At 40.7% G+C, this 12,130-nt stretch overlaps 1 pseudogene; it reads left to right on the forward strand.

Moving 5' to 3' along the window:
• Window positions 1-9,889: 9,889 nt before the first annotated feature.
• On the forward strand, window positions 9,890-11,459 carry LOC114006261 (protein CEBPZOS-like; annotated as a pseudogene).
• The last annotated feature ends 671 nt before the right edge of the window (window positions 11,460-12,130 follow it).

Genomic DNA, 12,130 nt, shown 5'->3' on the forward strand with positions numbered 1-12,130 from the left:
AAAACAATTGAGAGATCCTTCAGAAGGTGAATAGGTTCTCACTCTTTTCTCTCTCTCTGTCTCTCTGGTCAAATTAAAATAAATTAATGAATAAATAAAATTAAATAAATAATTCTTTAAGAAAAAGGGGGTGCAGCAGGTGGTGTAGTGATTAAGGTGCTGGACACTCCCCATGGCCAACCATGATTCAAGTCCTGGACCTGGTGGCTTGCTTTCTCACTTTCTCTCTCTCTCTCTCTCTCTGGTCAAATTAAAATAAATGAATGAATAAATAAAACGAAATAAATAATTCTTTTTTTTAAAAAAGGTGAGGGACCAGCAGTTAGCATAATGGCTATGTCGCTGAACTCCCATGTAGTCGACCACTGTTCAAGTCCCAGACCTGGTGGCAAATTTTACGATTTTTTTTCTACTTTTGTGAAGATTGCCACTGGTAATTTGATCTGAGTTATATTGAATTTGTAAATTAATTTGGGTATATTGATTCTTCTAATCTGAAAGCAAGGGCTATATTTCCATTTTTTGGTATCATACTCAACTTCTTTTTTCCATTTTTTATAGTTTTCCTTGTAGAGGTCTTTCACCTCTTTGGTTAGGTTTATTCCTAAGGTTTGTTCTGTTTGTTTGTTTGTTTTCAGGCTAATTTTTTTTTTTTTGAGAGTTTTTTTCACAATAGGGCGTGTGCGCTCGCCAGCCAGCCAGAGAGAGACAGAGAGACAGAAAGCAAGAAATCATCCACCAGGGGGGATGGTCATGCCACAATTCCTTCTCCTTCATTCTCCTCTTGGGATCTTGGGCACGCATGCACACGCGCCCGGCGTGAGTTTTAAGCCACCGGATTCGGGACGCGAACTGCGGTCGACTACGTGGGAGTCCAGTGACATAGCCATTACGCTAACTGCTGGTCCCCGTTTTTGGGCTGTTTTTAAATAGGATTGCTTTCTTCAGTTTTGCCTCAGTCTGTTTATTGTTGTTGATTTTGTACATTGATTTTGTATCTTGAACTTTGCTCAATTCTCTCATCGCTTCTAGGAATTTTTCATGGGTTCTTTTGGATTTTCTATATGTAATCATGCCATCTACAAACAGAGACATTTTCACTTCTTCCTTTCTCATTTCAATGCCTTTTATTTTGCCCTCTTTTCAGATTGCATTAGCTAGACCTTCCAGTAGTATGTTGAAAAGGAGTATCGAGGGATCAGCAGTTAGTGTAATGGCTGTGTCGCTGGACCCCCATGTAGTTGACCATGATTTGAGTCCTGGACCCGGTGGCTTAAAACTCACGCCAGGCACGTGTGTGTGCGTGCCCAAGATCCCGAGAGGAGAATGGAGGAGAAGGGATTGTGGTGTGGCCATTCCCCCTGGGGGATGATTTCTCACTTTCTGTCTCTCTGTCTCTCTCTGTCTTTCTGGAGAGTGCACCACATACCAAATAAAAAAACCCCCCAAAAAAAAAAAAAAAAAAAAAAAAGTAAAAGAAAAGGAGTATAGAAAGCAGACAACCTCGTCTTATTCTAGTTTTTAGTGGGAAACCGTTCAGCTCTTCCCCATTCAGTATGATGCTAACTATTTTGCTAGTGGGTGCATGTGCTTGGTGAACACACACACACACACACACACACACACACACAGAAGAAATGTGAGAAAGCACACTCCCATGGGGGATGGTCATACCACAATTCCTTCTTCTTTTCTCTTTTCAGGATTTTGGGTGCGCACACACACACCTGGTTTGTTGTTCAAGCTGCTGTGTCTGGGCCTCCAACCATGCTGTTGGTCATGTGGGATTCAGTCGTTTTAACCACTGTGCAATTGGCTGACCCCAGATGAAGTTTCATTCAAGACTATTCTAATAGGTGAGCTTGAATCCACGGTGGCGTCTTCCAGGAACTATGAACCCCAAGCAATAGGTTGAGTGGGTTGTGGTAATGGTGAAAATGCAGAGTTAGGTCATTATGTCTGTGAAGCATGGCTCCATGAAGGTATTTGTGGGAGAGCCACCCTGCCTCTCAGAATCTTAGTCCTATCTTGCCACAGTAAGGGAAGAAGCAGTTGCCTTTTGGTAAATGAGTGACAGCTTCTCTTTTTTCAGGAGTGGCCAATGATAGCTAGCGGCAGCCGGTTAAGTGCTCATGAACCCAGTACTGCGTGAGCAGAGGCTACTTCTAGTTACCATGAACCACTGACGCCAAAGGCAGTGTGGGCACACGCAGGTACCCACAACACATTTTTGAATGAAGGTATAGTGAGTAGGTCACGTTATACTTCCACATCACAGTCGAGCCGCACATCTGGCTGGTAGCATGGTGGCACTTAACCTCAAATCAGTTTGACAACAAAACCAGGCTGGCATGTGCAACCAGCTCCTGTCTTTTTTTCTGAGGTGACACAATATCCCATGTCAGTTTTGATAGTTTTTCTTTACCATAAAGCATTTTCTCTCTGAGGGAACCTGAATTCTTTGAGGCATAGGAAGAATCACTGTACTGTAAATTTCATCTGCCTTTCCGTCAGACTAGACTGTAAGCTCCTAGAGTTCAGGGATTTTTTTTAAAAAAGAATTATTTATTTAATTTTATTTGTTATTATTATTATTTTTAAATTTTGCAATAGGGTATGCACACTCACCAGGAAGAGACAGAGAGAGAGAGAGAGAGAGAGAGAGAGAGGAAAAGTGAGAAAGCAAGCTGCCAGGTCTGGGACTTGACAGCGACATCTTCACCACCACATCACCTGCTTGCCTGATTTTTTTGTTTTGTTTTGTTTTGTTTTTGCTATGGGGCATGTGCTCTCACCAGAAAGACAGAGAGAGACAGAGAGTCAGAAAGTGAGAAATCACTCCCCAGAGTAGCTGGCCACGCTACAATCCCTTCTCCTCTATTCTCCTCTCGGGATCTTGGGCACACACACACATGCACCCAGAGTGAGTTTAAGCCACTGGGTCTGTCTGAGACTCAAACCGCAGTCGATTACATAGGAGTCCAGCGACATAGCCATTATGCTAACTGCTGGTCCCTGTTTTTAAATCCCTGTATCTGTAACTCCAGTGTCTTGTGTTGAGAAAAGATGAAATAAATGACCAGATAGATAAATAAATAATTATAATAGAATGAATGAATATGATTAAGTGAAATAATGGCTGAACAAATGATCAAGTAAATGAGTGACTGAATAACTATCAAAACCCAAACTGTAGATTGAGGAAGTATTAGTGACCGATTGGTTATGTAATTGATGATGTAATGTTTCAATGGAATAAACGTACATGATTGAATGAGTGATTTTGTGAATGATTCATGAAATGATAGGTTAAATGATTAAAGGAATAAGTGAAAAAGGAAATGAATAGATACATATCATTGAATATGATTAAATCAACAAATAAATGATTGATTGTATGATTAGTTAGTTAATGATTTAAGTAGATGACTGAATGAGTGAATGTCAAAATCAAACACCCACCAATCTATAGTTCTATATTCTGTGAAGTTATACTTAAAAAGTGAAGAAGAAATACTTTTTTTAGACAAACAAAAAGTCAAGAGAATTTGTTCCCAGTATATCTGGCTTGAAAAATGTGTAAAAAGTGTTCTTTAGAGATAAGGAAAAGAACACAGGTCAGAAACTCAGATCTATATGAAAAGAGGAAGAGGGTTAGAGATAGAATAAATGAAAGTAAAGTAAAAGCTTTTATTTTTCTTATTCTTATTGGATTACCAGACAACAGTTTATTTAAAATAATAATAGTAACAAAACACTCCATTTTATTTTAATTTATGCATAAGTGAAATGAATGACAACAGTGATACAAAAAATAGGAGCAATTAAGATTTTTAAAAAGTTTTGCTATAGGTTGTGTGCACTTACCAGAGAAAGATAGAGAAAGAGATAAAGACAAAAAGTGAGAAATCATCCCCCTCCCCAAGTAGGGATGGCCAAGTTACAATCCCTTCTCCTCCATTCTTGGGATTTTGGGCATGTATACCGAGTGTGTTTTTCAAGTTGTCAGGGCTGGGACTTGAACTGTGCAGTTGTCCATTTGGGATCCAACCATTTTAATCTCTGTGCCAACTCTCACCCCAATTACTATTATTTTAGTGCAAGGTACGTGTGCTATCTGTGGAATAGTACATTATTAAAAGTAGACTTGGGTTCAACCTATAAGGTAACCACTAAAAATGTAAAAAAAAAGAAGTAGAATTGATAAACTAAGGAAGAGAAAATAGAATCATATAAAATGATCAATTAAAAACACAAAATGCAGGCCCAGCTGTGGGATGCAGGTGGTGAGACACTGATGTGTGACACTGGAGCCATTTGGTCTGAATACGCTAAACGTGTCCATTATCCTGGCTGGCTGGGAGGCTGGGTTAGGGGAATTACCGTAAGACTTTGTAAGGGTACAAGATCTCAGTTGCTTACTAAATAAAGAAATATTTAAGACAAAAAGAACAAGGGCACCCAATCGAAAACAATAACGAACATCATGGATATTACTCCAACTACATCAGCAATCATTTTAAATGTCAATGGTCTAAATACAATTAAAGACAGATTGTCATAGTGGATCAAATAAAAAGACTGAACTGTATATGGTCTGCAAGAAACCCACTTTAAATATAAAGACACATACAGATTAAAAGTAAATGGTTGGAAGGAACAGCAGTTAGCATAATGGCTATGTCACTGGACTCCCATGTAGTCAACCGTGTTTCGAGTCCTGGACCCGGAGACTTAAGCTCACGCCAGACATGTGTGCATGCATGCCCAAGATCCCGAGAGGAGAGTGGAGGAGAAGGGATTGCAGCATGGCCATCCCTCCTGGGGGGTGATTTCTCACTTTCTGTCTCTCTTTCTCTCTCTGTCTTCTTGGCGAGTGCACACACCCTATAGCAAAAACTCCTCCAAAAAAAAACAAAAAAAAGTAAAGGGTTGGAGAAAGATATGCCATGCTAACACTAATCAACAAAAATCATGAATTGCTATATTACTGGGTTGCCAGGAAAGTCATGAGGCATTTTTACATAGAAACACATAGAAAAAATAGGTCATGACTTTTCTGACAACCCGGTAATTTCAAAAACAGACTTCAGAGCATAAACAATATCAGGGAAAACTGGAATGTGATGGAATGACCTTGGAGTCGATCCTCTAAGAAAACAGCGTGTGTGTGTGTGCCTAAAAGAGAATATCAAAATATGCGAGGCAAAATCTATAGAACTACAAAGAGGATGAAATGAATCTACCGCTGTAGTTGGAGAATTCGACACCGCTCTCTCAGAAATGGACAGATCCAGCAGGCAGAAAATCAGTAAAGACAGAGTTGAACTCATCAATACCATGAATCAACTGCGTATAATTGACATTTATAGACTACTTCACACCAAACACCAGAATATACATTTTTTCTCAAGCTCGCATGGAACATTCACCACACCAGACCTCATTATGGGCCATAAAACATACCTTAACAGACTTTGCTTTCAGACCACAGAGGAATGAAACTAAAAATCATTGAGTAAGGTAGCTGAAATATCCCTAGATGCTTGGAGATTAAACACAGCACACTTCCGAATAGCATGTGAGTCCAAAAAGCAACCTCCAGAGAAATTTTAAAATACTTTGAACTAAATGAAAGTGAAAATGCAACTTGTCAAAACTTGTGAAATGCAGAAAGAGTAGTGCTTAGCCGGAAATTTAGCATTGAAAGCATGTATTAGAAAAGATGTAAAATCTAGGGACTAGCAGATGGCATAATGGTTACATCGCTGGACTCCCATGTAGTCCCCTGGGATTCAAGCTCCAGACCTGGCGGATTAAAATTCATGCCGGGCATGGCATATGTGCCCAAAAATCCTGAGAGGAGAATGGAGAAAAAGGGATTACGGAGTGCCCCCCAACCCCTGGGGACGGGTGATTTCTTGCTTACTGTCTCTCTGGCAAGTGCACATGCCCTATAACAAAAATCTCTCTAAAAAGAAAAGATAAAAAGTCTAAAATAAAAAATCAGAACTTCGGAACCAGCAGTTAGAATAATGGCTATGCCGCTGGACTCCGACGTAGTCGACCATGGTTCGAGTCCCGGACCCTGTGGCTTAAACTCACGCCAGGCGTGTGTACATACGTGTCCAAGATCCCAAGAGGAGAATGGAGGAGGCCATCCCCCCTGGGGGGTGATTTCTTGCTTTCTGTCTTTCTGTCTCTCTCTGTCTGTCTGGCGAGTGCATGCGCCCTATAGTAAAAAAAACAAAACAAAACAAAACAAAACAAAAAACCAACCAAACAAAAAATCAGAACTTATACTTTAAGAAACTAGAAAAAGAGCAAATTAAAGCTAAAGTTATCAGAAAGAAAAGTAAAATATAGAGCAGAAATCAATGAAACTGAAAATGAGAACTCAAGAGAGAAAAGCAAAGGAAGGAAGGAAAAAGACGTACAGGTAAGTTCTAACTGGGGACCATATCTTAGTTTCACAACTTGCTGAAGTACGACAATAAATCATTATTACTTTTGTGTTTTAAGTTTCCATATGGGTAAAACTGGGGTTATATCCATCTCAAGGAATTCTGGAGAGTATTAAATAATTTAAAAATGCTATATCTACTAAGTGGTGGTTGTTCAATGAATGACTGGGGTTGCTGAGAGCTGATATAAATATGATTAGGATCATGAATGTCGTTGTCATCGCGTAGCTTCAGTGCCTAGCAGTGCCCAGGATAACAATGTCCAGGCATGAACGAATGCATCCACAGTTAGTCTTACACCCTGTATTATCTTTGTCCACGAGGCAGGGCGATGTTTTCTCCTGAACGCTGGAACGTCTGTGTCGGCAGCATGGCAGAATGCACGCATTTGTAGCTTTTGATGACTAACTCAGCCATGTGGTTCCAGGTACTGATGAGCCCTTGAAACTGTAGCCGGCTCAGCCCCTTTAAATAAAAATGACTAAACAGGAAAAAGTGGGAAAACAGATTTATTTATAAACCATCCGACATAGACACAAGGTGCAGTTTTGTTTTTGTGACACACCAGCAACTCTTTAAATATTTATCGTCATCCCGGGGAGTCCATGTGTAGACTGAAGGCATACTTAAGCCTGTAATAAGCCATCTCAGTGGGGCCTGCTGAAGGCTGCCCATCTGGAAGATGAAACTTTAGAGCCAATTTTAAAACAGTTTTTCAAGGACAGATAAAACTGTTTCTAGCTGATTTCCACCAAGACGTATGAAAGCAAACCTGGGGCTTTTGTATTTAGGAATTAGCATTTAAACCAGAATCAATACTTCTTTTCTGAAGCACCTGTAGCAAACTCCAGCATCGTCCAGCCTAATTTAAATTCGGTCCTATAAAAGCTCCTTGAGAACAGCGTATGAATCATCATAGAGGGAGATGGTTCCCTTTTATGGCCCTGAGAACAGTAAAACATGGAGTTCGAATTTTATTTCCATTCTTTTCTCCAGACTTAATGGATAACTATAATGCGCTGCGTCCCTACAATTCCTCAGAATTCTACCACATCAATTTCTGATGAAAGTGAAAATGCAACTTGTCAAAACTTGTGAAATGCAGAAAGAGTAGTGCTTAGCCGGAAATTTAGCATTGAAAGCATGTATTAGAAAAGATGTAAAATCTAGGGACTAGCAGATGGCATAATGGTTACATCGCTGGACTCCCATGTAGTCCCCTGGGATTCAAGCTCCAGACCTGGCGGATTAAAATTCATGCCGGGCATGGCATATGTGCCCAAAAATCCTGAGAGGAGAATGGAGAAAAAGGGATTACGGAGTGCCCCCCAACCCCTGGGGACGGGTGATTTCTTGCTTACTGTCTCTCTGGCAAGTGCACATGCCCTATAACAAAAATCTCTCTAAAAAGAAAAGATAAAAAGTCTAAAATAAAAAATCAGAACTTCGGAACCAGCAGTTAGAATAATGGCTATGCCGCTGGACTCCGACGTAGTCGACCATGGTTCGAGTCCCGGACCCTGTGGCTTAAACTCACGCCAGGCGTGTGTACATACGTGTCCAAGATCCCAAGAGGAGAATGGAGGAGGCCATCCCCCCTGGGGGGTGATTTCTTGCTTTCTGTCTTTCTGTCTCTCTCTGTCTGTCTGGCGAGTGCATGCGCCCTATAGTAAAAAAAACAAAACAAAACAAAACAAAACAAAAAACCAACCAAACAAAAAATCAGAACTTATACTTTAAGAAACTAGAAAAAGAGCAAATTAAAGCTAAAGTTATCAGAAAGAAAAGTAAAATATAGAGCAGAAATCAATGAAACTGAAAATGAGAACTCAAGAGAGAAAAGCAAAGAAATGAAAAGCTGGTTGTTTGAAAAGATAAAATCAATATGCTTCTAGCAAGAGAGAGAGAGAGAGAGAGAGAGAGAGAGAGAGAGAGAGAGAGAGAACCAGAAGAAGTTACCAGTATCAGTGAGAGATGGAGAGAGAAACACCCCCTGCCTGATATTTTTCAAGTCCCTGGGTCCAGGACTTGAACCATAGTCAGCCATGTGGAATCTGGCTTTCTATGCACAGCACTTAAGCAGTGCACCACAGGAACAGCCTGGAAAAAATTTTATTTATGTAGAAAATTCGAAACAATCATTAAAAAGCCCTCCTGGTAGTAACACATGACTAGAACGAGGTTGCAGAATACAAGTCTAATATGCAAAAGCCCATCACTGTCTTATACGCCAGCGATGAACAAGTGGAATTTGAAAGTAAAAAAACAATACCAACACCCTCAAACAAATAGATAACCCAGATATCTTTGTATGGTTTTTTATTAGGGTAATGCTGGTCTCACAGAATCATAAAGTACTCCATTTGCTTCTATCTTCTGGAAAACTCTGAGAAAATTTTAATAATTTCTCCCTTAATACAGTAACACCCACCAAAATAAGATACTCAGGTATAAATTTAACAAAAAATTGGGTCAGTTGGTGCCATGGTAGTTAAGGCAGCTGAATCCCACATGGCTGACTGTAGTTCGAGTCCTGGACCCAGTAGTTTAAAAAGACACCAAGTGCATATGTGCATGGATACCCCAAAATCCCAAGAGGAGAATGAAGGAGAAGGGGCTGTGACACGGTCGTCCTCTCTGGAGGTTGATTTCTCACTTTCTCTGTATCTGTCTCTGTCTCTCTCCAGTGAATGCATGCGCCCTGTGGCAAAAACCTGAAAACAAAAAAAAAGAACAAAGACCAACTAGAAAAGATATAACTGATGACAATTATCCAAAAAATATAAAGAACTCCAAAAACTCTGCAATAAAATGAACAATTAAAACATAGGCACACGGCCCATTATAGAAGATGTAGAGATGGCCAACAAGTATATGATGAGATGCTCACCATGCATTATCACGGATTTGCAAGTGAAAATAATGAGATACCGCAACACACCTATTAGAATGATTAGAATATGGGACTGGCAGGTGGCATGGTGGTTAAGGGCACTAGACCCCCACATGGTCAGCCATGGTTTGAGTCCTGGACCTGGTGGCTTGTTTTCTCACTTTTCCTCTCTCTTACTCTGTCCCTCTCTGGTCAAATATAAAGAAATAACTAAATAGGGACCAGCAGTTGGCATAATGGCTATGTTGCTGAACTCCCATGTAGTTGATCATGGTTCGAGTCCTGGGCCCAGTGACTTAAACTCACGCCAGGCGCATGTGCATGCGTGCCCAAGATCCTGAGAGAAAAATGGAAGAGAGGGGATTGCGGTGTGGCCATCCCCCCTGGGGGGTGATTTCTTGCTTTCTGTCTCTCTGTCTCTCGCTGTCTTTTTGGTGAGTGCACGTGCCCTATAGCAAAGACCTCTCCAAAAAACTAAATAAAGTGTTTTTTTTTTTTTTAAAAAGAGTGATTGGAAAGCTCAGGCTTCAGGATGGCCTGCACTATGGAACCATTGGCAAAGAAGATCTTTAAAGGCGTTTCAGTAGCTGAACTTATGGGTGTTTTTAGAGCATATTTTTTTGCTTACTAAGATGAACACAAGCTATGATTTCAGGCATACAATGAACAAGAAATTCCCTTTCATCTTAGAAGTTTATTACAAATCCATCGAACAATCTGGAATGTATGGGGTCAGAGAACAAGATGAAGAAAAATGGCTGAATAGCAAAAATGAGGACCAGTCATCACGCTCAGCCTCCCATCTAAGCTGTTGGAGACCTGTGGGAGAAGGAAGATGTGCCTTCCACACTGCAGACTGCTGGTGGCCCCACCGCACATCCCAGGAGTACCAGGGACTTCTGCTCTGCCCTGGCTTGAGTTTCCCACCCACAGTGCAAGTCAGCTGCTTGTCTGTTGCCTTTCTTCTGTATTTATTATTAAATATCAATGTTTTACAAATAAAAGACTAAGGAAGGAAAAGGAGGAACAAAAAAATAAAAGAGTGATTAAAATACCAAACACTGACACCACCAAATACCAGCAAAAATGTGCATTTCTCATTCATTGCTAGTGGGAATGCAAAAAAGTATACTTATTTTGGAAGTATTTGTCAGTTTCTTCCAAAACTAGACATACTCTGACCACACAATCCAGCTATTGTACTTGTTGGTATTTGCCCGAAGGAATTGAAAACTTATGTCTATCCATAAATCTGCACACAAATGTTTGTTTCATTATTACTTCATAATCCCCAAACTTAGAAGCGATCAAGATGCCCTTCAGTGGGTGAATGAAAAAATAAACTCTGGGAACATCAAGACAGGAGAATATTATTCAGCACTAATGGAAGCAATCAAGATGCCCCTTCAATGGGTGAATGAAAAAATAAACTCTGGGGACATCCAGACAGGAGAATATTATTCAGCACTAAAAAGAAATGAGCTATCAAATCATTAAAGGACCTACAAGAAACTTAAATGTACATGACGAAGTGAAACAACCAATGTGGAAAGACTACATACTACAATTCCAACTGCATGGCCTTCTGAAAAAGGCAAAACTCTGGAGACAGTCAAATCATTAGGGGACAGGGAGAGATGAAGAGACATAGCAAAAGGATTTTTAGGACAATGAAACTATTCCTTGTGATGAAGGAATGGTGGGTACACGATATTAAATTTTTATCAAAACCCATGGACTGTATAACACCAAGACCCAATATAAACAATATCAACTGTGGCCTTTGGATGATGATGATGTGTCATGCAGGTTTGTTTGTGACAAACACATCGCTGTGGTTCGGGATGTTGACAGAGGAGATTGTGCATTTGGAGGGGAAGAAGGTATGTGGGAACTCTCTGTACCGTCTACTTGATTGGAATGGCGTCCAGTGTGGATCTAAGACTTCAAAACAATGAAGCCTTTAAAAAAAAAAAAAGCTAATGCACATCCTTTATCTGTACTATTCTTAATTTGTAGCAAGTGAAGAAAAACAGCTGCAGACACGAAACTATCAGGAAGGAAGGCCAAAACCAACGCTGAGGACTTCAAAAAGGACTTGATGGTTAATGCAGGCCTCCAATATTGGCTCCAGGTATTCGTCAGGACTGGTTGATAAGTCTGATTGGAGAGTGTAAGGTTCAAAGCCTGGACAGCATAGAGGAGCTGCCAAAGTAGCTGATGTGCTTCTCAAACCATAACTGGTGTGTAGAAAAGGTTTTACTTGAACGTTTTTCTCAATTTTCTTACATTTTTCCTCAGGGTTGGTGGAAAGTTTCGTGTTGGCCATTATTAGAGCCCCCAGTGTTTTCCTCCAGGTTTCAAATGGTCCTGGGGTTCCACATACTGCTAAGGCGTTGCAAGGCGAGCCTCTTGCCATCCAGCTCTCTCCAAAATGCCCGCCAGGCTATCCCACAGGGTTCCTTCAGCTACAGCAGCTCTGATGTTCCTTCGTGACATCCGAGCCCAGGAATCTATGTTCAGGCAGGAAGCTTACCTTGTTAGGGGCCATTTACTGTCTGTAAACAGGGCAGGAGAGAAAGTGAGAATGAGAATGAAAAGAAAGGGTGAGAGGACAAATGAGAAGAGAAGGAGGAGAGGCCAGTGAGGAAGTTTTGAGGTTAAACCAGGTGAGCAGGAAGGAAAAATCCAAAGCTTCCCTGTGTTGGACATGTGTCTGCAGTGAGGCACCTTTCAAACGTGTGCCTCCCACTTGTGTTCCTGGGAACTTTGC

The sequence above is a fragment of the Tupaia chinensis genome, unplaced genomic scaffold (assembly GCF_000334495.1).
Source record: "Tupaia chinensis unplaced genomic scaffold, TupChi_1.0 Scaffold146625_1, whole genome shotgun sequence".
Lineage (NCBI taxonomy): Eukaryota > Metazoa > Chordata > Mammalia > Scandentia > Tupaiidae > Tupaia > Tupaia belangeri.